The sequence below is a fragment of the Tachypleus tridentatus genome, chromosome 10, assembly GCF_004210375.1.
Source record: "Tachypleus tridentatus isolate NWPU-2018 chromosome 10, ASM421037v1, whole genome shotgun sequence".
NCBI classification, from domain to species: Eukaryota; Metazoa; Arthropoda; class Merostomata; order Xiphosura; family Limulidae; genus Tachypleus; species Tachypleus tridentatus.
The window spans coordinates 184,994,182-185,021,817 of NC_134834.1; the positions used below are offsets into that span (position 1 = coordinate 184,994,182).

Here is a 27,636-nt window from a genome sequence, read left to right on the forward strand (position 1 = left end):
GAATATTTGTTTGTTTGCAATGAAGAACAAACAATGGACTATCTGTGCTCTGCCCACCTCGGTATCGAAACCCGGTTTCTAGCGTTGTAATAAGTTCCGCTGAACCACAGGGAAGTTGCCTGAAGCAACAACAATAAATGTTAATGTATTATTATAGTATTGCCCGATAAACAACAATAAATGTTAATGTATTATGACAGTACTGCCTGATAAACAACAATAAATGTTAATGTATTATGACAGAACTGCCTGATAAACAACAACAAATATTAATACATTATGATGGTGTTGCCTGATAAACAACAATATATGTCAAAATGGCATGACAGTACTGTCTGATAAACTACAATAAATGTTGATGTATTATGACAGTATCGCCTGATAAACAACAATAAATGTTAATGTATTATGATAGTGTTGCCTGAGAAACTGGCTATAAGTAATAATGTATTATAATAGTATTGTCTGATAAAAAACAATAAATATTAATACATTATGATAGCATTGCCTGTATGAAAAGTGATAGCGGTGTATAGTGAGTGAGGTGTAATATAAAGAAAACAATAACATGTTTTCAAAATGTGTTAAAAGTACAGACATACAAAGCTGGGAACATAACAAACCATTTATTGTAATACTAACTTAGTTACGTCTATTTTTTACAGCCCAGACGCAATAAAAGTTGAAGTTCCACAGAAATAACGCATTAAAACAAGGTAAGAAAACAAGAACCTAGGTCCGTAATGACTTCTAACATTCCGATAACAATGTTCTGCTTTCCACGAAGTTTCATATTTATCAGTTAGTTTTCTTTCATAATCATCTATGTACAATTCTCGTACTGAATTACGTTATTAATAATAAATTTAAAACCACGAAACTAACAATTATGTTCTTCCGGGTATCCAAATATATCTTTATAAATTTTGAAGACAATTAAAAATTTAGTATATTTAGGCTATACTCGTATCTATTTTACTTTTGTAATAGTTTTACTTTTACATTTTATACAATACCAAACTTCAGATGGTTCCGTAAGTTAAAACAAACTTACACCAGAAACTAAGCAATTTTACCAAAGGTGTTTCAACCATCTCTCTTTTTCGTTTTTTTTTATTTCAAACTGAAGTAACTTTTCAATGACAACAACAAAAAGACACCGCGTTCTGTGAACAAATTAAAAAGCAATGAAATGGAAAACGAAAAGAGAGATAAATAAACAAAACAACTTCGAATTATCTAACGAGAGGTGAACAAAACTGACACTTATAAAAAGCAGATGGTGTCAGCCATTTTGGAACGCGTTGGAATAAGGGTAGTACCTAAAGAAACTGGAAACAGGTTTGTAGTAGAGCGTATAAAAAGAATACCCAGATCATTTAGACACGACAGTCTCTTGGACTGAGAGTATTTTACCTATTTTAGAGCATAAAACGAGAGCGAGAGATTTTCTTAAAGACAGTTAGTTATACAATAGGATCATAGTATGAAAAGCAGTAAGTTGTTCAATACGGTACTACCGAATAGTGGGAGAAAGAGTGAATTATTCGACTGGTAGACTCTGCTATTTATCTTCAGTTTTTCTCTCTTAGCATTCAATGAATAATAGCACGAGAAGAAGAAAAACAAACAAACAGATAATCGAAGAGATACAACTTCGCCACGTTGACTAATAACCAGGCGATAACCGTGTATCTATACACCACGAGACGTAGGAATATAAATAAATAACGAAGGTAATGAGGATGTTGTTGAGTGTAACCGGAACTCTGTAGCAACCGGAGATAAACTGACAAGTCTCTCCTGACCGTACAGAAAGACAATAGTTAGTTGTATAATGTTGAAGGTAATGATGAATATTAGGTTCAAAAGGGTGGTTTTTAATAACTTAACTTATCACTACCAAGGTCTGTAGAAATAACCAAGTGGGTTAACTAATCATTTGACCTTCACCAGACAGCAGAGCATATGTATCTTATTTGGACATGTCTTTAACACTGTCTGGCCTGAAGCTAATCACCTAACCCCACATTAGTTCAATACGCCCGTACCACATGTAAATAGAACGCGCACTTAAAACACAAACAAACATACAAGTAATAAATAGCATTTTAACAATAACTTATTTTTATAGGCAAAATACACGAGTGTGTTTATGATTATTAACTTACTCGGGACCTGTATGTGAAACACACTTCCAATATCGGGACCTGTATATGAAACACACTTCCAATATCGGGACCTGTATGTGAAACACACTTCCAATATCAGGACCTGTATGTGAAACACACTTCTCATATCGGGACCTGTATGTGGAACACACTTCCAATATCAGGACCTGTATGTGAAACACACTTCCAATATCGGGACCTGTATGTGAAACACACTTTCAATATCGGGACCTGTATGTGAAACACACTTCTCATATCGGGACCTGTATGTGAAACACACTTCCAATATCAGGACCTGTATGTGAAACACACTTCTCATATCGGGACCTGTATGTGAAACACACTTCCAATATCAGGACCTGTATGTGAAACACACTTCCAATATTGGGACCTGTATGTGAAACACACTTCCAATATCGGGACCTGTATGTGAAACACACTTCTCATATCGAGACCTGTATGTGAAACACACTTCTCATATCGAGACCTGTATGTGAAACACACTTCCAATATTGGGACCTGTATATGAAACACACTTCCAATATCGGGACCTGTATGTGAAACACACTTCCAATATCAAGACCTGTATGTGAAATACACTTCCAATATTGGGACCTGTATGTGAAACACACTTCCAATATCAAGACCTGTATGTGAAACACACTTCTTATATCGAGACCTGTATGTGAAATACACTTCCAATATTGGGACCTGTATGTGAAACACACTTCCAATATCGGGACCTGTATGTGAAACACACTTCTCATATCGAGACCTGTATGTGAAACACACTTCCAATATCAGGACCTGTATGTGAAATACACTTCCAATATTGGGACCTGTATGTGAAACACACTTCCAATATTGGGACCTGTATGTGGAACACACTTCCAATATCGGGACCTGTATGTGAAACACACTTCCCATATCGGGACCTGTATGTGCAACACACTTCCAATATTGGGACCTGTATGTGAAATACACTTCCAATATCGGGACCTGTATGTGAAACACACTTCCAATATCGGGACCTGTATGTGGAACACACTTCCAATATCGGGACCTGTATGTGAAATACACTTCCAATATCAGGACCTGTATGTGAAACACACTTCTCATATCGGGACCTGTATGTGGAACACACTTCCAATATCAGGACCTGTATGTGAAACACACTTCCAATATCGGGACCTGTATGTGAAACACACTTTCAATATCGGGACCTGTATGTGAAACACACTTCTCATATCGGGACCTGTATGTGAAACACACTTCCAATATCAGGACCTGTATGTGAAACACACTTCTCATATCGGGACCTGTATGTGAAACACACTTCCAATATCAGGACCTGTATGTGAAACACACTTCCAATATTGGGACCTGTATGTGAAACACACTTCCAATATCGGGACCTGTATGTGAAACACACTTCTCATATCGAGACCTGTATGTGAAACACACTTCTCATATCGAGACCTGTATGTGAAACACACTTCCAATATTGGGACCTGTATGTGAAACACACTTCCAATATTGGGACCTGTATGTGAAACACACTTTCAATATCGGGACCTGTATGTGAAACACACTTCCAATATCAAGACCTGTATGTGAAATACACTTCCAATATTGGGACCTGTATGTGAAACACACTTCCAATATCAAGACCTGTATGTGAAACACACTTCTCATATCGAGACCTGTATGTGAAATACACTTCCAATATTGGGACCTGTATGTGAAACACACTTCCAATATCGGGACCTGTATGTGAAACACACTTCTCATATCGAGACCTGTATGTGAAACACACTTCCAATATCAGGACCTGTATGTGAAATACACTTCCAATATTGGGACCTGTATGTGAAACACACTTCCAACATTGGGACCTGTATGTGGAACACACTTCCAATATCGGGACCTGTATGTGAAACACACTTCCCATATCGGGACCTGTATGTGAAACACACTTCCCATATCGGGACCTGTATGTGAAATACACTTCCAATATCGGGACCTGTATGTGAAACACACTTCCAATATCGAGACCTGTATGTGGAACACACTTCCAATATCGGGACCTGTATGTGAAATACACTTCCAATATTGGGACCTGTATGTGAAACACACTTCCAATATCGGGACCTGTATGTTAAACACACTTCCAATATTGGGACCTGTATGTGAAACACACTTCCAATATTGGGACCTGTATGTGAAACACACTTCCAATATCGCGACCTGTATGTGGAACACACTTCCAATATCGGGACCTGTATGTGAAATACACTTCCAATATTGGGACCTGTATGTGAAACACACTTCCAATATCGGGACCTGTATGTGAAACACACTTCCAATATTGGGACCTGTATGTGAAACACACTTCCAATATCGAGACCTGTATGTGAAACACACTTCCAATATCAGGACCTGTATGTGAAATACACTTCCAATATTGGGACCTGTATGTGAAACACACTTCCAATATCGGGACCTGTATGTGGAACACACTTCCAATATCGGGACCTGTATGTGAAATACACTTCCAATATTGGGACCTGTATGTGAAACACACTTCCAATATCGGGACCTGTATGTGAAACACACTTCTCATATCGAGACCTGTATGTGAAACACACTTCCAATATCAGGACCTGTATGTGAAATACACTTCCAATATTGGGACCTGTATGTGAAACACACTTCCAATATTGGGACCTGTATGTGAAACACACTTCCAATATTGGGACCTGTATGTGGAACACACTTCCAATATCGGGACCTGTATGTGAAACACACTTCCCATATCGGGACCTGTATGTGCAACACACTTCCAATATTGGGACCTGTATGTGAAATACACTTCCAATATCGGGACCTGTATGTGAAACACACTTCCAATATCGGGACCTGTATGTGGAACACACTTCCAATATCGGGACCTGTATGTGAAACACACTTCCCATATCGGGACCTGTATGTGCAACACACTTCCAATATTGGGACCTGTATGTGAAATACACTTACAATATCGGGACCTGTATGTGAAACACACTTCTCATATCGGGACCTGAAGATGAAACACACTTCCAATATCGGGACCTGTATGTGAAACACACTTCCCATATCGGGACCTGTATGTGTAACACACTTCCAGTTGGAACAAGAGTTCTATAAATAAATTGATAGGAGATCAAACTTTAAATACGTTACGTAAATGAAACTCATTAAAATAAATAGAGATTGTTCTAGAAAAACAAGATTTGACCAATCTTAACGTCATAAAGGCACTGCTTCTAGTAACTGAAAATCAGAAGATTTCGTTACGTCAAATATTAGAGGCTTAATCATTAGAGTAATAAATATTTTTCCCTAGTTGCACAACCTATTTTATAGATGTAAATGTAAGTTAGTTACTGTTTTGTTTTCCACAACACAAACCTTCAGCTGATTATGACGTCCACGTAAGCGTTCTTCTAAACCTCATAACCAAAGGCTATCTGTAATCAAAACGCCATCCCCAAGACGAATACATTCTTTCTGTCATAGTTTCGTACGAAATAACATTTCGAGAGCCAATTATGTGAACAATATTAGTGTGACGCCCTCTAGCTTTCACGGTACTTCTAAGTTAAGAAACGAACCATTAGTGGTTTAAAGTTCTAGGAATACTTTACATATAAAATATGAATTATATTTTAAACATTAACCAAGATCTCCAAGAGTTCACGAGGCTGAATTATTCATACTTTAAAAAAAAACGACACATTTCTTGTATCGCTAACCGGCAACTAGGATGGCATATTCATGTATCGCTAACCGGCAACTAAGGATGTCATGCTCATGTATCGCTAACCGCCAACTAGGATGTCATGCTCATGTATCGCTAACCGCCAACTAGGATGGCATGTTCATGTATCGCTAACCGCCAACTAGGATGGCATGTTCATGTATCGCTAACCGCTAACTAGGATGGCATGTTCATGTATCGCTAACCGCCAACTAGAATGGCATGTTCATGTTCTTGCATCGTTAATTTAACTATTTCCCCATATTTAACTTATTTGTGTGAGTTTTTAGAAGCAACTGCAGAATTTTCTTTGCTGTTAAGATTTTAATTTTAAATAAAATATAAAAGGTGACTTTTATGACTCCCCCCTCCCCTAAATAACCTCATGAACTTTATTTACAAGAACGATAAAGTGTACTTTTACCAATGTAGATTTCAGTTAACACATTTATAAAAAACAAACAAACAACAGATAATTTGTGTTGTTAAGCACAAAGCTAAATAAAGGGTTACCTGTGTTGTGCTCAATACAAGTACTGAAGCCAAAATGATAGGATCGTAAACCTACAGACTTATCGTTGAGCTAACAGGGGTCCGGGAGAGAAGGAAACAGTATCGAATTAGCTTCATGATTTAAGTAGAAACAAAACAAAACGTTTTCACAAGATTTTCAACATCTTCCTAGGTCTTAGGAGCAGTTTTTAATACTATATACAATACTAACTGTATATAACTCAGCATTAACTAGTCATTAACTGGTGTTTGTCGGTTGTTTTTTTTTTAAGAATAACATTAACGAGCCATGAACATTTTTTCTTCACACCCACTTCGCGATACTTTAACGGTAATGAACCATGTTTCTTTACACCTACTTCTTTTAAAACTTTCGGTTTGCCAAAAACTCATTACTTATTCAGTAAACCCAGATGAAAAATTGGCGCGACCCATAAAACTTGAAGTATTTATAGCCTATTGTGCATGTCTATATACTACAACGTTTATGTATCCTTCACTACCCCCCCCCGTCACTTCAGTGTTGTAGTTATGTATTAACAATTAAAAGGAGTATAACGTTTAATTCATTATACAGTAAATAATAATTTTCGTACCCTATAAACACCACCATTGGAAGTAACGGTAAAGATATGGATGTATGGTTAGGACTTATATACACACAATTATTTACATTCACATAGCGCTATCTACGCAGGTTACAAATCATCTGTCCAGTACTTGATTATTTCCAGATCTGGACGTTTAATACGATATATTTGATGGTTTGTTTTTTTCAGTTTCAATCATTTCGTTGTTATTTAATATCATTTTAAATTCTATCTGATGTATCAACTTAGTGTTACTCTATAACATTAGATGTTTCCGTCATACCTTGTGCTAATACCAATTTACTTACTTTGTGTTTTTTTTATTTTTCTACCGCATTTTTATGTTTCCTGATTTTGAATTTTAAATTAGTAAAAAAAAATCTGGCCAATTTAAATTCAACCAAAAATCTGAAATCAAAAAATGAAAATATATCGTATTAAACAACGAGGTTGGTCTAAATCTATAAAAAAAAATAAAATACTGGACATATGTTTTGTAAGTCTAAGAAGTTTAACCTAGATGGCGTTATAGGAATGGAAATAATTATATCGGTACATGAGTCCCAACCTCGCTTTTATAGTTTGTTCGTAGATGGTGATATAGAATATTGACGTATATGTGTAAACTTTTTTTTGGGAGGCAAGTTACTGTTGTAATAACTATTTATTACGTAATGATTTTAACATTATATTCCTTTCAATTGTAAATATAGATGTTTTACGCAAGTGTTTTTTTTTAAGTTACATACAGATTTGTTTGTGCAACTAGATTCAGTATGGGATAAAACAATACCAGGATTATTCAAATCGACGAAATTAACGTAAAAAGGGAAATAAACAAAAACAAATTAGAAGGTCGGTTGGGAACCTAGGCCTTTGTTACAGGCTACAAGTTAAATTGTTTTAAATAGTTCATTTCTCGCTATTCTAATGAAACCATCGCGTAGTTTGAACAATGAAACTTGTTTTAAGACTCCTAGGGCCGTCCTTATTCATACATTAATTATTGTGTATGAACTGGCCTTAAAATATTGTCAGAAAGACAACTAGCGAATGCCTTGTCCGGTAGATACATCGAGTTCACTCACAGGACTAGAACATTTAAATACATATGTAATGACAAGAAATAATAATATTTCACTGGCTAATCTAGAACTTTTCATGTTGCAAAGTACAGGTAGGGGCACATGAAAGGTAAAAGTAAAAATCATATAACTACAGGGTTGAAAATTGCGCAAACAATTCACTTAAATCGCTTAACCATGCGCAGTACTGAGCGGAAGCGTGCGCACACCCTCTGCTTCCAAGATCGTGCAATTAAAAATATCCGAGTAATAATAATAAACAAAGAACTGGGATTATGAACGCCTCATGACCTACTGTGTCGAACTCTTAAAACTACTCAAAATATAAACGAAAGTAAGTAACAAAACATTTAGCGAGCTAGATAGAGCAGCTATTGGGTGGCATGTCGACACTCATTTCACTATGTGTTTAAAAATAAATGAACACCAGTTTACAAAGATAAAGCAAAGCGTTATGAAAATAAATATATTTCTAATAGAAAATGCTTTGTAGGCACCTTAGCCAGCAGAAGAGTTGAAAAATATATTTCTAATTTTATACCAGCCGTGGGCGGTGTTTTATAACTTTGGAAGAAAATTAAGAAACGATTGGTGGAGTACAATATTTATATTATTCAAACATCAGAGGCAATAGTGTCCTCTATGGCATAGTAGATCATCGCGAACTATATGCTCAAATAACCTGCAGCCTGATGAAGATATGTCGCTGCTAGATGAAGCTTTAATGAAAACTCTAAAGACCGCCTAATACAGCGTTCTTCTGTCAACGTGGAAAACGGTAAGAAACGAGAACACACAAACCGTTTGTTGAATATTTCTTTTGTTGACAAGTGTGTGAACTATTATCGCACTATATATAATCAATGATACTTTACTAACAAAGCTCGCTCATAGTTTTTCATTAAATATATTATCCTATAGAACGTTTGTAATACGTAAACGACTTTGATCAGGCAATTTATCTTATGGCACTTTTCACGGAACGGATGCTTAAGTTATCTCACCTATAGGAAAGCTCTGAATATAAAAACAAGAGACAATAAACTAGTTTTAATTTATAAGCGCAACAATAAGAGGTGAATTCGTAATTTGATCATAACACGTGCACAGTGTCTGGACATTAGTCACTTGTTAACTTCAAAACTAATTGACAATGGCATCATTTGGTCACCGAGTCAACGGGGGTGAAAATCTGGCTCGGATAAACTTAGGCCTATTAACTCGAACAACACACAGAAACGACTTGTTCATTCAACTCTTATACAAAACACAAATAGCGTTGAGGAAATTCAGTATTAAGAATCTAAACAACATTACCCGGTTACAACTGACATTCACTCAAGACGTAATTTGGTCGGTCATTTATTCCCCCCCTCCCCTCCCCTTGACGAAAAGTATTTAAAAACTAAGCAACTACGTTTTAGGCGGCACAAAAAAAAAACAACAACAACAACAAAAAGACATTATACAAGGTAACATTTCTTTCGAATCGTTATTCGAAGATGAAACTTGTCTTCTATTTTGGAACTTTTTAAGTAACACAGTGTCGTTGTCTTCTCTGGACACTATACAAATGGGGAAACATCCGACCTGCGTCAGAGAGGCTGGTTCTTCTTGTCATATTACTCACCCGTTTTTCGACCATAGTGTTTGTATCTCAGTGTTTAGAAACCCGGGATGACACCGTAGACCTCTAAACTCGACATTAGCACGTAGAAGAGCCATAGAGAAACTAAGGTAACAGAAGTCGGTAGTTTATACTTCATGGGGCCACCCAACTCCCCACCTACCACCTTGGAGCGACGAAGAAGAAGAATCGTGCAGGCGACGAACGCACAGACGCAGAACAAAGTCACTGAGAATGCTAGACTTCCCGGATTCACACGAAACTCGTCTCCCTTTACGGCATGGTAGACGGCTGCGATGGACCAGGCGATCCCGATACCCAGGAAAACGTTGACCGCGTTGCTTCCGGTAACATTCCCGATCGAAGAATCGGCGTAACGGTCGTTTATTGCTGCTACTTTGCTGGCAAACGTGTCTGAAAATCGGAAGAAAAAATTACAATCTGCTCTGAGTTATATATATATATATATATGTAATCATAGTGGAATTATCACGATCAGTTTTTTTTTAACCTGTACTTCGTTTCTTCGCAGGAGATAAACAAGGAAAAATCAGGAAGCGTAATAGTTGGGTTGTGTGGTGCTAGTCCTAACAATGCTCTTTGGTAAAAGACAAGAATAGAACGGAAACATGGAGAAGTAAAGCAACTATTAAGAAGGGAATATTTTGTTTGTGTGTTTGTTTTGAATTTCGCACAAAGCTACACCAGGGCTATCTGCGCTAGTCGTCCCTAATTTAGCAGTGTAGGACTAGAGGAAACGCAACTAGTCATCACCTCCCACCGCCAATTCTTGGGCTACTCTTTTACCAACGAATAGTGCGATTAACCATAACACTATAAGAGCCCCACAGCTGACGGGGCGAGCATGTTTCGTGTGACGGGAATTCGAACCCGCGACCCTCAGATTACGAGTTGAGCGCCTAAAACCTGGCTATAATTTTGTCAGGTGTACCTATCATAGCTTAATGTGGTTATCAAAATAAGATTTCTTTCTAAGTGAACACTTCCAGAAATGGTCTTGTACCCTTGGCAAGCGCGATTGTAAACTACTAGTGTCTTTTTATTTAAAACTGAATGTCAAATAAAATACGTAAAATAAGGAAAAAAATTGAATAAAGAGTATGGAAACGTATTTAATGAAAATACTTATAAAGGTGTATCACAAAATGATTTAAGAATTTCAAAACTAACGAGAGCATTTATAATTAACTACAAAAGCCTAATTGTAGCCTAGGTCTTTGATAAGGCCCGGCATGACCAGGTGGGTTAAGGCGTTCGACTCGTAATCTGGGGGTCGCGGGTTCGAATCTCTATCGCACCAAACATGCTCGTCCTTTCAGCCGTGGTGGCATTATAATGTGACGGTCAATCCCACTACTCGTTGGTAAAAGATTAGCCCAAGAGTTAGTGGGGAGGTGATGACTAGCTGCCTTCCCTCTAGTCTTACACTGCCAAATTAGGGACGGCTAGCGCAGATAGCCCTCGAGTAGCTTTGCGCGAAATTAAAAAAACAAAAGGTCTTTAATATAAATGTTTCTCGGAATTTGCGCATTACTGTTCAATTGGAAATTTCATGTCACGTGAGGAGCACGTGGCCTGACGTCTGGAATGTTTTCCACAGTTTAAAAACAGTTTGAATAGTATAAAACACGAGCTAGGCTAAAAGAGTAATTTATGAGCAATCAGTGCATAATTTAGTCAGTTCGTTTGTTACTGTAAGCTAGTTAGTTCACTGCTCTGAATATTGAACGTGCGTCTTAAACTGAGAATGAATGGTAAGAAATCGTTAAGTCAATTGAATTTCTGTTAAGTTTTGTTTATTGATGACGTCAAGCGCATCGGTGATTATTGGTTACACTAACCGTGAAACTTAGAGAAATAAAACTTTTTTTTTAACGCCAAATGTGTACATGTGTACATTCGACTATTGTTTTATAGTCTAATTTTTAAAAAATCCACCCAACAAACACAGTACGTAAAATAAGGAATTATATGAATAGAGATATTAAAAAAATTAATTAAAACCAAACAAATACAAAGAATTTATACTTTCCAAAAGCACTATGGCTATAAAAAACTTTGGAATCATGACTTGCCCAGGTCAGTTTCTTTAATCTGCAAGTCCTAGAAACCATTATAACACAATATTCATAGCACGCATCGTAATGTATTTCAGCCTACTAATGTTAAACACTGTTTATATTTTGTCCTTCAACATTACAATATTTAAACAATGAAAAACATGCACATTATTGGAGAAAAAAAGAATTTTAACAAAGGTAATATTATATTTGACAATGTAAAATATACAAGGTAATACAAATAAAACGCTGGTTTGGTGTGGGTTAGAGTTTTGGATTATATACATGCACAACACGGCCAAAAGTATGTGGACACCCTTCTATTTAGTGGGTTCGTCTATTTCATAAAGTCAACCATACAGCCATGTAATTTCCATAGACAAACATTGGCAGTAGAATGGGTCGTACTGAAGAGCTCAGTGACTTTCAACATGGCGCTGCCACAGAATGCCACCTTCCAATAAGTCAGTTCGTCAAATTTCTGCCCTGCTAGAGTTGCCCCGGTCAATTGTAAGTGCTGTTATTGTAAAGTGGAAACGTCTAGGACCAAGCGTCGGCTGGAGTGGTGTAAAGCACACCGCCATTGGATTCTGGAGCAATGGAAACACGTTTTCTGGAGTGATGAATCACGCCTCACTCTCTGGCAGTTTGACGGACGAAACTGAACCTGAATACATAGTGCCAACTGTAAAGTTTTGTGGAGGAGGAATAATGGTCTGGGGCTGGTTTTCATGGTTTGGGATAGGCTCTTTAGTTTCAGTGAAGAGAAATCTTGATGCTACAGCGTACAATGACATTCTAGAGAATTGTGTGTTTCCAACTTTGTGGCAACAGTTTGGGGAAAGCCCATTTTTGTTTCAGCATTACAATGCCCCTGTGCACAAATTGTGGTCCATAAAGACATAGTTTGCTGAGGTTAGTGTGGAAGAATTTGACTGGCCTGCACAGAGCCATGACCTCAACACCTATGGGATGAACTGGAACGCCGACTGCGAGCCAGGCCTTCTCGCCCGACATTAGCGCTAGACCTCACTGATGCTCTTGTGGCTGAATAGCAGCGAATCCCTGCAGCCATGTTCCAAAGTTTTGTGGAAAGCCTTCCCAGAAGAGTGGAGGCTGTTATAGCAGCAAAAGGGGGACCAACTTCATATAGATGCCCATAGTTTTGGAATGAGACGTTCAACAAGTACATATGGGTGTGATGGTCCACATACTTTTGACCATGTAGTGTCAGTTTACTAAATCATGTACAGTGCCACCTACACTATAAAATTTTACGTAAACAGTTATAGCTGTATATTAAAAAATAACAAAAATCATGACACTAAAATAACACGTTACTTTTGTGTTGATGGTGATCTTGACCAGGTGTGAGGGTTGAGGGAGGCGGATTTTTTTGTTGTTGTTATGCACAAAGCTACAGAAGGGCCATCTGTTCTCTGCTCACCACAGATATCGAAACGCGATTTTTAGTAGTGTTAAGTCAGCAGACATATCACTGTGCCACTGGGGGCCAAAAGGTAGGCGGAAGGTGAACATAGTGACAATCGTTTGCACCCAGAAAATCTGGGTCTAAAATTATTTAAGGTTGCGATACAGTATAGGTGGCATCGTACACTTTATTAAACATTAGATGACACTTACAACCAGGAAAATATGTCTCTTCATAGCTGATATACTGAAATTAACTGGTACATATATCTACACAAATTTACCTGATCAATAAATTATGAATCCTTCCTACAACTAGAAAACTGAATGGGATCTTTGTCGAGTGAGACAAAACTACTGTACCTGGAATACTGGTTCCGAGCGCCACCAACGATATAGCTGTTATGGTGTCGCGCAAACCTACAGTGCAGCCGAAGAAAGAGGCCAAATCGCCGACAACGGCCGTCAATAAACCTATAACTGCTATACTGCTTACGAAACAGGCCCAGCCTCCCCAGTAATCTAAACAGGGGAAGCAGAAAGAAGCAAAGGGCCGTCAGGTGAAGCTAATTCATACTAAAAATTATGATGGCAACAAAAAGGCTTACGAGAGTTGCGATGCTTTCTAGTTGCTAAATATTTATTATTACTATCTTCTGTAAGATTCAGGCACAAGAAGAAGTTCCAATTTAATTCGTTCTTTACCAAGTAAGCTAGAAAAGCATGACAATTCACATGAAACCTTTGTTGCGCTGGGGTCTGAAAGATTAATAGAAAAAAAATTATTATTAGTAGTAATTATTACCATTTTCCGAGACGAGGGCGTCTTAGTCCATCACTCTATGTTAGGCCTAAGCCAACTTACCTGGAACACTCGTACCCAAAGCAACAAAGGCAATAGCTGTGACCTGATCTTTGATCTCCAAGGTACAACCGAAGTGGGAAGCTAAGTCGCCGATGAAAGCTGTGAGAATTCCTATTATACAGATAGAAGTGACGAAGCAAAGCCAGCCATCCATATAATCTGCAGAACAGAAATAACTTAACAGCATGCAATAAAGTACCTCCAATCCAGATCACGTATAATGTTGTTTTATGTCTATAGAAAAAGGATATTTTAACACTAAAAATACAACAAAATGTTCGATGTTTCTTCTCCATGAACTTTCAGACAGTGGCGGATTTAAGATTATGTGGACCCATGGGGTAATAATTTTTGTGGGCCCTACATCCCAAGTAATTTTACATACAATAAAATTATCAATGGGCCTCCACTGAGACCATGGGACCTTGTGCTGACCCCCTCTAGTCCCTACCTAAATACGCCACTGCTTCAGAAATTGCAAAATATTTTTAAAATTGTAAAAGAGTGTGTGAATTTATCTCACTATACCACGGGAACGCACGAGAGCTTAGCATAGAGATAAACATATTTATTTACACTATGTGACAAATTACGACTAAAAATATATAAATGTTTTGGAACATGGCTGACACATATAACAGTACTAAATAAATAAGCAAACAGTTTTCGAACTTTACTTGACCAATTTCTCTCCCCAGTGAAAAGTAAATAACATTTTTGAGATATAGCTGATTTCCAATATGATAATAAATAAATAGATAGGAATTTTGAAACGTGACTTGTATACACCCCACAACAATACATAGAAAATTGGGGACATTACTTATCTGATATTCATACCTGTAGTGAACACACTGACAAAATTTTCGTAACAGTACAAATTCTCACCTTCGTAATAAATACTTAAGAACTTTTGGAACAGGACTGATTTTCATCTCCGTAATAAATTCATAAGAACTTTTGGAGCAAGACTGATTTAAACCTCTGTAACAAATACATAAGAACGTTTGCAAAAGAACTAATTTTCACCTCAGTAAGATATACATAAGAACTCTTGGAACAGGACTGATTTTCACCTCAGTAATAAATACATGAGAACTTTTGAAACAGGACTGATTTTTATCTCCGTAATAAATATATAAAAACTTTTAGAACAAGACCAATTTTCACGTCAGTAGTAAATACATAAGAACTCTTGGAAAAGAAATGATTTTTACCTCCGTAATAAATACATAAGAACTTTTCGAACAGGACTGATTCTCACTTCAGTAATAAATACATAAGAACTTTTGGAGCAAGACTGATTTAAGCCTCCGTAACAATTACAAAAGAACTTTTAGAACATGACTGATTCTCACGTAAATAATAAATACATAAGAACTTTTCGAACAGGACTGATTCTCACGTAAGTAATAAATACAGAAGAACTTTTGGAACAGGACTGATTCTCACGTAAATAATAAATACATAAGAACTTTTGGAGCAAGACTGATTTAAGCCTCCGTAACAATTACAAAAGAACTTTTGGAACAGGACTGATTCTCACGTAAATAATAAATACATAAGAACTTTTGGAGCAAGACTGATTTAAGCCTCCGTAACAATTACAAAAGAACTTTTAGAACAGGACTGATTCTCACGTAAATAATAAATACATAAGAACTTTTCGAACAGGACTGATTCTCACGTAAGTAATAAATACAGAAGAACTTTTGGAACAGGACTGATTCTGACTTCAGTAATAAATACATAAGAATTTTTGGAGCAAGACTGATTTAAACCTCCGTAACGGATACATAAAATCTTTTGGAGCAAAACTGATTTTCACCTCAGTAATATACACATAAGAACTTTTGGAACATGATTGATTCTAACCTCAGTAATAAATACATAAGAACTTTTTCAAAAGTATTAATTTTCACTTGGGTAATAAAGAGATAAGAACTTTTGGAAAAGGCTGATTTTAACCTTTGTCATAAATACACAAGAATTTTTGATTGTTTGTTTTGTTTTTGAATTTCGCGCAAAGCTACACGAGAGCTATCTGCGCTAGTTGTCCTTAATTTAGCAGTGTAAGACTAGATGGAAGGCAGCTAGTCATCACCACCCACCGCCAACTCTTGGGCTACTCTTTTATCAACTAATAGTGGGACAGACCATCATATTATAACGCCCCCATGGCTGAAAGATCGAGCATGTTCGGACGACGGGGATTCGAACCCGCGACCTCAGTTTACGAGTCAAACGCTTTAACCCACCTGGCCACGTCTGGGCAAGTACTTTTGAAAAACGACTAATTTTTACCTGTGTAATGAGTATATAAGAATTTTTGAAACAGGACCTCCGTAATAAATACAAAACGTTTCGAAGTGATTCTTATTTTATCTTATAATTTAAAATGTTTACTTTCAGGTTTTTGTTGTTTTCTCACAGTGTAGGACTTTTTGGAAAAGTTATTGCAGAGAATAATAATTGATCCATTAATTATACCAGCTTATGTATTCGATAATAGGGCAAACCCTGAACTGACACGATCACAATATATATTATACGTCATTCGTGGTCCGGAATGTCAAAATTATCTACGGTAGGAGAATGAAAAGTCACTGATGTACGAAAACGTGTGCTTTGGTTCATACAAGTTAAAACATTTTTTTATCTTCTGGTTAACTGGCTATTACTTTAGATGAGCCATTTACCGACAATAGACTAAATTTGAAGGATTGAATTTCGTGCAAAGCTACACAATGGTTAACTGCACTAACCGTTCCTAATTTAGCAGTGCGAGACTGCAGGAAAGGCAGATATTCAACATGATAAACCGTCATACCTGAGGCTAATCTTTTGCCAACGAAAGGTGGGATTGGACGTCACACTACAACGCCCCTACGACTGAAATGAAGGAACATGTTCGGGAACTGTGAGTCGAGCGCCCTACCCCACCTGTTAATTAAAGGTATTCATCATCTGGACAAATTAATGGAAGTCATAAAGAAGGGAGGCCTGCCATAGCCAGGTGGTAAAGGCACTCGACTCCTAATCCGACGGTCACGGGTTCGAATTCCCGTCGCACCAAACATGCTTACCCTTTCAGCCGTGGGGGAGTTATGTGACGATCAACCCTACTATTCGTTGCTAAAAGAGTAGCCCAAGAGTTAGCAGTGGGTGGTAATGACTAGCTGCCTTCACTCTAGTCTTACACTGCTAAATTAGGGACGGCTAGCGGAGATAGCCCTCGTGCAGCTTTGTACGAAATTCAAAACAGAGCGAAACCAAACCAATTATATTTACTGTACATGGAGTAAGTTTGCCATCTGCTGGTGTAAATGAACGTACCATCAAAATGTGACTACATTCAAATAGGGGTGGTGGGTTCCATGATTAAGAAAGTTACTGGTTCATGTAAAGATGATGGTATTGTTGGCATCACATCATCCCAACGTGTCAGATTTTTTTTTCTAAAATAATTTAAGTTTCAATTATATCGTCAAGTTTATTATACAACCAATTAAAGCGATCGTAAAATAAAACGACAACGAATAAACGAGTGAGTTTAATTAGAATACATAAACGGATAGGCCTTTTATCACTACTGGCAAACTTATGATCTGGATTGGCTTTTGTTTTACTGAATGATTTTGAGCATGCAGGAGAAGCGACGTTATTTCGTGCTGAGAGAAAATGATGTGAAAATAAACGAGACATTTCGATAGACAAACAAAGATATCATGCATCGATAGACAGAAAAGCTGTACCTCAGTAAACCATTTTGATAAGGGACAACATGCAAGATTTGCTAGTTGCGATTACCTAAAGTACGAGTGGATTCTCTCTCTGGTTTCTCTTCCATACGAGGAATAAATAGAACATTTAGCACATCTTTCACGAACGTTATTATATAGTTACACACACATATATATGTATATACAAAATCAGAATATATATTAAAAAACATTAATTACATTCATCGCACATTAAGTATGTTAAGCTTACAATGTACGGTGCGTTTTTAAGTTACAAGTTAAAGAAACATAATTACATAAAAATTAGGTACAATAAGGTTCAGGTAAACATTTCAACAGAAGATACCTAAAATTTACAGCGAAATCCAGTCTTAACAAGTGAAAGTCACAAATACGCTAGGTTATATTTTTTATTTTAAGAAAATCTCGATTTCTTATTTTTCACAACGTTGGCTTAAAATAAGTTTGTGATCGACCCTAACGTAAAGCACACAACTTAAGAATTTATCAGTATAAGTAAGTGTACTAAAATACGGAGAACGAGTTTTTAAAAGTAAAAACTTGACAACAGGTAGCGCTGCAAAGTAACTTCAAACACTGCATATTTTATTACATTAAATGTGATGTTTCCCAAGTGTTAAGATTGGGTAACTGTGACGTTCTTCTTAATTTACAAGCAAATGAAAGAACTCTCATAACAAGCTAACATTTTAACGTGTATTTTCATAAGTGTATCCTGCACTTGCTGTTATATATCTAAATCCAATGAAGATGTAAGGATATTCTATACTGTTACTTGTATAACGCCCCCGCTAGTACAGCGGTAAGTCTACGGATTTACAACGCTAAAATCAGGGGTTCGATTCCCCTCGGTGGGCTCAGCAGATAGCCCATTGTGGCTTTGCTAAAAGAAACACACACTTGTATAACTTTACGTATACGAAGATCAAAACATATTAAAACAATAAATATTATGCGTCTCTCTTCAAATCCCTGATTGTTAACCTGATGCAGTTACACATTTGAAGGTGATTGCTGTAATTCTGACCGAAGATCTAAAGAAAATAAAAACAGAAACTGAAACAAAATGTGTTTTAATTAAGGCAACACGTACCTCTGTAGTCAACACTATATTACGTAGCGTTACCCTATAGAGACAATCTTATAGTTCATATTGTTACCTGTAGAAACAATCATATGGTTCATATTGTTACCCATACAGACAATTCTATACTTCATATTGTAACCTATAAAGACAAATCTGTACTTCACATTGTTACCTACAGAGACAATTCTATACTTCACATTGCCAGCTATGGAGACAATTCTATACTTCACATTGTTACCTTTAAAGATAATTCTATACTTCATGTTGTTACTTATGGAGATAATCTTACAGTTCATATTGTTACCTTTAAAGACAATTTTATACTGCACATTGTTATCTACAGAGACAATTCTATACTCACATTGTTACCTATAGAGACAATTCTATACTTCACATTGCTAGCTATAGAGACAATTCTATACTTCACATTGTTACCTACAGAGACAATTCTATACTTCACATTGCTAGCTATAGAGACAATTCTATACTTCACATTGCTAGCTATAGAGACAATTTTATACTTCACATTGTTACCTATAGAGACAATTCTATACTTCACATTGTTACCTACAGAGACAATTCTATACTTCACATTGTTACCTATAGATAATTTTATACTTCACATTGTTACCTATAGAGACAATTTTATACTTCACATTGTTACCTATAGAGACAATTCTATACTTCACATTGTTACCTATAGAGACAATTTTATACTTCACATTGTTACCTATAGAGACAATTCTATACTTCACATTGTTACCTATAGATAATTCTATACTTCACATTGTTACCTATAGAGACAATTTTATACTTCACATTGTTACCTATAGAGACAATTCTATACTTCACATTGTAAACTACAGAGACAATTATGTACTTCAAATTGTTACCTAGAGAAACAATTCTATACTTCAAATTGCTACCTATAGAGACATTTCTATACTTCACGTTGTTACTTTTAAAGATAATTCTATACTTTATATTCTTACACATGGAGATAATCTTATAGTTCATATTGTTACCTGTAGAGGCAATTGTATACTTCACATTGGTACCTATAGACCAGTGGTTCTTAACCTTGTTGGAGGTACTGAACCCCGGAAGTTTCGTACTTGCATTCACTGAACCCTTCGTAATTGGAAAAATAAAATATGATTTTTTTTCAAATTCAAAACATAAGTAGATATTTTATTAGTGCACAAAATGAACCATGCATCAGTTGCACACAATATAACTGTGTTCAAAGAACAAAACCAACAAAACATGAATTTCACACAAAACCAAAAACATAACTCAATGAATATTTACTGCAAATCAATGTGACTTTTGCTGTTGCCTTTGAGAGACAAGTTCAGAAATGCGCGGCTTAACCTTGGCAAGTGCCACTCTCATATCATTTTCGCAACAAAGTCTGTTCCATTTTTTTAGTTTTTATGTCTACCATCCTCGAAAAGTATTGCTCGCAAAGATACGTTGTAACAAACGGTAAGAGTATCTCAAGGGCTTTCTTAGCAATAAGAGGGTACGCTACGAGTTGGTGACACCAAAACGTTGAGAACGTTGTTGTTCTGAAAAGTTGCTGTTGAACCTGGCTCTGCTGAAGTTCAATGATTTCGTCGAGGTATTCATCATTGACATCTGCTGTCGCAACACGAAACGTAAACAGCTGTCTCACCCATGCTGGATATGACTCTCTGGTGGGGAAGTATCCGTCGGGAGACTTTGTGAGCTCATCTAAGTGTATAGCAATTGCTTGGTTCAGTTCCCCGGGTACAGAAATGTCTCCGATTTCAGACATATCTTCGATATTACTCGAAGTTTCCGAAGTTATCATTCTCTGTTCGTCGTTTCCATAACGGTAGCTTTTTTGAAAAGCCTTCAGGTTTTCTTCCGCTTCGATGATGTTGACTCCACCGCCCTGCATCTGTTGACTGAGATGATTGAGAGCATTGAAGATATCGGCCATGTACGCCAAAATGAAAATGAACTCAGATTTTTCGAAGCAATCTGCATGACAATATTGGTGCTCTCGCGAAAACAGGGCTAATTCCACACGCATGGCAAAACACGATTCAGCACCTTTCCCGGGATAACCACCGAACGTTAGAATGGTACAGAAGTACCTCGAATTCAGAGCTCATTTCATTACACAGTTCTGCTTCAGGGCACTATTTCGCATAAAGTTCACACATTCCACTACAATTTTTAATACTTCTGCCAGTTTTGAAGGCAAGGTTTTTGTTGCCAACGCATGCCTGTGCAGAACACAGTGCGTTACAATGATGTGTGGTGCATCGGCTTTTACCAACGCACCAAAACCAGAGTTTCGTCCCAGCATGACTGGAGCTCCGTCCGAACAAACTGCAGAAACCATATCTCACGAAAGATCGTTGTCTCTGAAGAAGTCATCCACAAGTTTCTTCACGTCGGCTGCCTTAGTTGTTGTTGTAAGAGGCTTACAAAATAAAAAAATCTTTTATCTTGTCGTTCTTCACATAGCGCACGAATACAACAAGCTGGCTTAGATTGGAAATGTCGGTGGTCTCGTCGAGTTGAAGGTTGAATTTTACTTGGCTTGAAATCAGATCTGCAACTACTTGAGTCAAGATGTCATCGCTCATGCCATCTATTCTGCTGCTGATGGTGTCATTTGAAATAGGAATTTGAGATAACTTATTTTCAGCAGCTTTTCCCAGCATGGTATTTGCCATCTTCAACGCAGTTGGTTTTACGAGTGCTTCACCAATGGTGTGTGGTTTGTCCTACTTTGCGATCAAGTACACAACTTCGTACGATGCTGTGAGGATCGGTTTGTTGATGGGTATAAACCCGAGAACAGGCAAAGTAGCCTTTTCATCGAACCTGACTCTCTTTACCTTGAATTCAGCAAGGATTGTGTTCTTGTAGTTCCCGTTACAACGCTAAAATCAGGGGTTCGATTCCCCTCGGTGGGCTGAGCAGATATCCCTTTGTGGCTTTGCTATAAGACGAACACACACTTGTAGTTCCCATCTCCATGCAGCTTTAGGGAGTGTTCTCTAAGTTTTGCTGGTGCTAGACTAGAATTGCTCAACTTGGCATTGCAAATCATGCATTGAGGACTCTGACTCCTATCATGTTCCGTTATACACATGAATCCATATTGTACGTATTCGTCCGACAACTTTCTGTTTTTGGTCAACATAGTTAGTATGAAGGGAGTGAAAGATTAGGAAAATAAATCACAAATGACGCACGATTACTACAGTCACAAATCGACTGCTAAGCGCACGAAGTTCCCTGCAGCACAGATATTAAGGCCAAGTGATGTGACGTGATCAGCCGCAGCCAATGATGGCCAAGTGAAGCATGACGTCACGAATCATACGAGTAGGGTGAACGGAACGGACACACACACTGTGTGTGTCTTGACCTCCGCCGAATTCCTGAGACTGACTCACCAAACCCCTGGGGTTCGATTAAACCCAGGTTAAGAACCACTGCTATAGAGACAATTCTACACTTCACATTGTTACCCATAGAGACAAGTCTATACTTTACGTTGTTACCTATAAAGACAATTCTTTAATTCACAGTGTTACCTATAGAGACAATACTATACTGCACATTGCTACCGAAAGAGACAATTCTATACTTCACATTGTTAACCACACAGACAATTCTATACATCACATTTTTACCTAGAGAAACAATCTTATAGTTCATATTGTTACCTATAGAGAAAATTCTATACTTCATGTTGTTACCTATAGAGACAATTCTGTACTTCATATTGTTATCCATAGAGACAAGTCTATAATTCAGTGTTACCTATAGAGAAAATTCTATACTTTACATTGTTACCTACAGAGATTGTTCTATACTTCACATTGTTAACTACACAGACAATTCTATACTTCACATTGTTACCTGGAAAAACAATCTTATAATTCATATTGTTACCTACAGAGACATCTCTGTACTTCACATTGCTACCTACGGTGACATTCTTATAGTTCTTATAGATACCTGCAAAAACAATTTTATACTTCACATTGTTACCTAGAGACAATTCTATAATTCTATACTGCACATTGCTACCTATAGAGACAATTCTATTCTTCACATTGTTACCTGTAGAGACAATTCTATTCTTCACATTGTCACCTAATGAGACAATTCTATACTTCACATTGTTACTTATAGAGACAATTTTATACTTCACATTGTTACCTAGAGACAATTCTATAATTCTATACTGCACATTGCTACCTATAGAGACAATTCTATTCTTCACATTGTTACCTGTAGAGACAATTCTATTCTTCACATTGTCACCTAATGAGACAATTTTATACTACACATTGTTACTTATAGAGACAATTTTATACTTCACAATGTTACCTACTGAGACAATTCTATACTTCACATTGTTACCTATAGGGACAATTCTATACTCCACATTGTCATCTATGCAGACAATTTTATATTACACCTTGTTACTTATAGAGACAATTCTATACTTGACATTGTTACCTATAGAGACAATTCTATACTTGACATTGTTACCTTTAGAGACAATTCTATACTTCACATTGTCACCTATAGAGACAATTTTATACTACACATTGCTACTTATAGAGACAATTCTATACTTCACATTGTTACCTATAGAGACAATTCTATACTTCACATTGTCACCTATAGAGACAATTTTATACCCTACATTGTGACTTATAGAGACAATTCTATACTTCATTTTGTTACCTATAAGTAAATAAAGCTCACCACTTACTGTTTGTGTGGAAATAATATAAAATCTTTAAATTTCATTATTAAAAAATACACACAGAATATAAAAGAGAGCAATCATAAGGAATAGCTAAAGCATTTTCATGTGTCTGTTTTGTTCCACCGTTAATGTTCATTATTAATCTTAGACTGAGTTGTAATGACACCATTTTTAACCAGAACAATCTAAACAAGATTTGTTCTGGACGAGGATTTTAGGTTTCAGAAAAATGTAGTCGTTATTTACCTGCAGGCGGGACAAAAGCGAATAGTACCTTCCAAAATATGGTGAAGAAATGCATGACATAGTCACCGCTAGAGGGCAGTTTTTGATCTTCGTCATCGTCATTTTCTTCCCCCTCTTCATCGTCGTCGCCTATTTCCGATCAGAAACAATAATCAGTGAAATTTATTAATATTTTAGGACCTTGTCAACCGTAATTAAACATAACGAAAGTGTCTTTGAAGTAATTTGTCTTTAACTTTGGTCTTTTTCCTCTCCGTCTCTCGTTTAACACCAAGATAACACCGGTAGGATTTCTAGCTCCAAAATCAACATGTAGTTATACATCTGGGAATAACCTATTCTACTGCATTTTAAGGAATCGTTGCTTATGGCAATTTAAGAGCAGTTAAATTATCACAGATTATTCATTACACACGTGAAATTTAATTTGGAATAAAGTTCCTTCTAAATAATTTCGTAGTCGTGGCATGGTCAGGTGGTTGAGGCACTCGACTTGCAATCTGAGGGTCGCGGGTTCGAATCCCCGTCACACCTAACATGCTCGCCCTTTCAGCCATGGGGGTTGTATAATGTTACGGTCAATCCCACTATTCGTTGGTAAAAGAGCAGCTCAAGAGTTAGCGATGGGTGGTGATGACTAGTTGCCTTCCCTCTAGTCTTACGTTGCTAAATTAGGGACGGTTAGCGCAGATAGTCTTCGTGTAGATTTGCACAAAATTCCAAACAAATCAAACTAAAGAATTTCGTACCTCATTGGAAAAAGGTAGCCCGATGCAGAAAAACAAAAAGTCCTTAAGAAAAGTGATTAACTTTCGATATTCTAGGTTTATTCCTATCATTGATCGACTGTAGGACTGGTTTGGTTTGTTCTGAATTCGCGCAAAGCTACACGATGGTTATCCGCGCTAGCCGTCCCTAATTTAGCAGTGTAAGACTAGAGAGAAGGCAACTAGTTATCACCACCCACCGCCAACTCTTATGCTACTCATTTACCAACGAATAGTGAGTGGGATTGACCGTCATATTATAACGCCCCGACGGCTGCAATGGCGAGCATGTTTAGTGTGACGGGGGTTCGAACCCGCGTCCATCAGATTACCGACTGGAGGAAAAGGTGGAAAATAAACCGTGACTATCATAGACCGATTACAGGAAAAGCTAAAAAACAAACCATGCCTGTGATAGACTAATAGAAAAACATGACTTATACGATATGCACGTGCAATAAATATCACAGCTGCTACACGTGGTCACGAGTAGCCTCTACGTCGAAGCCATTTCATAAGAAGATTGGAAATCATGACAAACTGCGATAATCTACTGGAAATCTCTTAATTCTTGTAAGTTTTGTCAAACTGTCGTCTACAGTACAGCAAGACTCACCTCCATAAGCCTAGAGCTACCTAGTTACACCAGTAAATACTTAAACCAGAACCCTTCGAGGTTTAATATATGTGCGTGAATTTACATGACAAAGTTCCAAATACAGTTAATTCATAATATAATGATATACTATAAATGAAATACTGTATTTTTGATAGGCTGAAAACACACGTTTTACCTCATAAAGGAGTTTCATTTGTCTCTGAGGTATCACAACCACTGTCATACAACATTAAACCACAAACGTTGGTTTAGACATCAGACATACCAAACAACCAATATGACCGGAGAAGATGGGTTAACTACGAAAATATCGGGTTAAGAACATTATAGTAAAATACTTTTGAATATTCAACTCATCAAGCCACGTAAAAACTGCGGCTGATAAAAAGTCGCAGTGGAACGGGATGTATCAGAACTACATTTTGGCATTTTCTGAGATTCATAGATAGTGTGATACCACTAAAAATGTATCGCTTTAGATCACTTTCCGATACGAAATATTCATACATTTAGAACATAACTGCGTGTTCTGCTTGGATATTTATAATATCCATGACAAAGATTTTTATGTAATGTCATTTGAAATATGGATCAATATGGGTACCAGGACCACTCAAAAAGAGACCTTCAACATATTATTCCCCAATTTTGCTAAGGAAAATAAGTCGTCTAGTAATAGGTAATAATACATGAACAAAAAGGTCAGTGGCAAAATCGTCCACATGTAGTAGACAATAGTAAGCAGCATAATAAAGTACCTTCTTCTGTAATAACGAGACCAAGAGGGTATGGGTTCACTAAGATAATGCTTACAGTCAACATATCCCGTTCAACTAAGACATACCACGAGTAGCTGAAGAATAAAACGGGTATTCATACTATTCCGTATGAAGATATATCGACGGAATCACCTATATATTTCTATGTGATCGGACTGTTGAAATGGGCAGTGGAAAACTATTGTCTTCGTACAATAGATGGCCTGATGGAAAGCCATCTACTTTAGACACGACAGCTTCATTATGGAGTATTCTGCGAAGGAAAGTACGCTGCGAGACTATTGTCAAGATGCACGGTCGTCAGATAGAGCAGGAACGAACATGGCAATATGGACTGTAACGACGCGGTGAGAGTCAAAAATCGTTTTAAAATAACGTACAAAACAACTTTCTGGGGTTTCTATCTTATCGATTACATATTATATTACAGAGAATAAGACCAAATTCTCAACACTGATCTCAATTCTACTATTTGTATTTTTGTTTTTGAATTTGATTTTCACGCAAAGCTACACGAGGTCTATCAGCGCTTGCAGTCCCTAATTTGCAGTGTAAGACTAGAGAGAAAGCAGCTAGTGATCACCCCCTGTCGCCAAGTCTTGGGCTATTCTTTTATTAACGAATACTGGGATTCACCGTCACATTATAACGCCCTCATGGCTGAAAGGGCGAACATGTTTGGTGCAATGGAGATTCGAACCTGCGACCCTCAAATTACGAGTCGAGCGCTTTTACTACCTGATAATGCCGGGCTTCGATTTTACTGACTGACTATTGAAGCCAGTGAATAACAAGAAATTCTCATCATAGGTTCTCGGGTGTATATTCTACGTACAGGAACTGGTCATTCACTGGAATGCCTATCAATGTTTCAAAATAACTACAATAAACCTACCAATAAATTCGGAATTCCACTTTTTCACGTTTGAAATATAACATTATTAAAAACAAACAGATAAATATATCTAGGTTTCTAGGCTATACGATATCTTTTGAACTGAAGCTTTTCATGATTGCACAAGATGAAGTGACAGTCGTGACTAGACACATGGGGTGTCAAATAGGCTTAGGGAAAATAAAAAAATAATCGAAGTCTGTTGGGTAAAGATAAGGTATTTGGTACAATTTTCTGGAAACAGGAAATGCATAGGCCAGTTACTATAAGGTTAAGTTCAAGAGGAAAAAAAAACAACCAGTTAAAGTGATTTGGAATTTCTCAAGCGCAAAAAGTCTGGAGTTACAACAGGGGCAGATTATTTGCCAAGACAGACTTATGTCAATGAAAACAACTAACTAAGCTACAAGAAACAATTGTTAATATTGTTATTACATATGAAACTGTAACAGTTTGAGCCACGAGTTACAGCAGTTAGATTATTACAGTCAGGTTATTATAAAAACTAATCATTAGTCTGTATCACTCCGAACTGTGAAACGT

The 27,636-nt window shown here is 37.0% G+C and overlaps 1 pseudogene across 1 annotated transcript in view; it reads right to left on the minus strand.

Annotated features, from left to right (window-relative positions):
• Positions 1-607: 607 nt before the first annotated feature.
• The window catches only part of LOC143231112 (sodium/calcium exchanger 3-like), a 142,682-nt pseudogene continuing 115,653 nt past the window's right edge, over positions 608-27,636 (minus strand). Inside the window, exons 9-11 of the transcript XR_013016790.1 lie at positions 24,034-24,162; positions 14,163-14,321; positions 608-10,199 (exon numbers count right to left, since the gene is read on the minus strand). The product of XR_013016790.1 is annotated as a sodium/calcium exchanger 3-like (transcript). The remainder of the gene's footprint in view (positions 10,200-14,162; positions 14,322-24,033; positions 24,163-27,636) is intronic.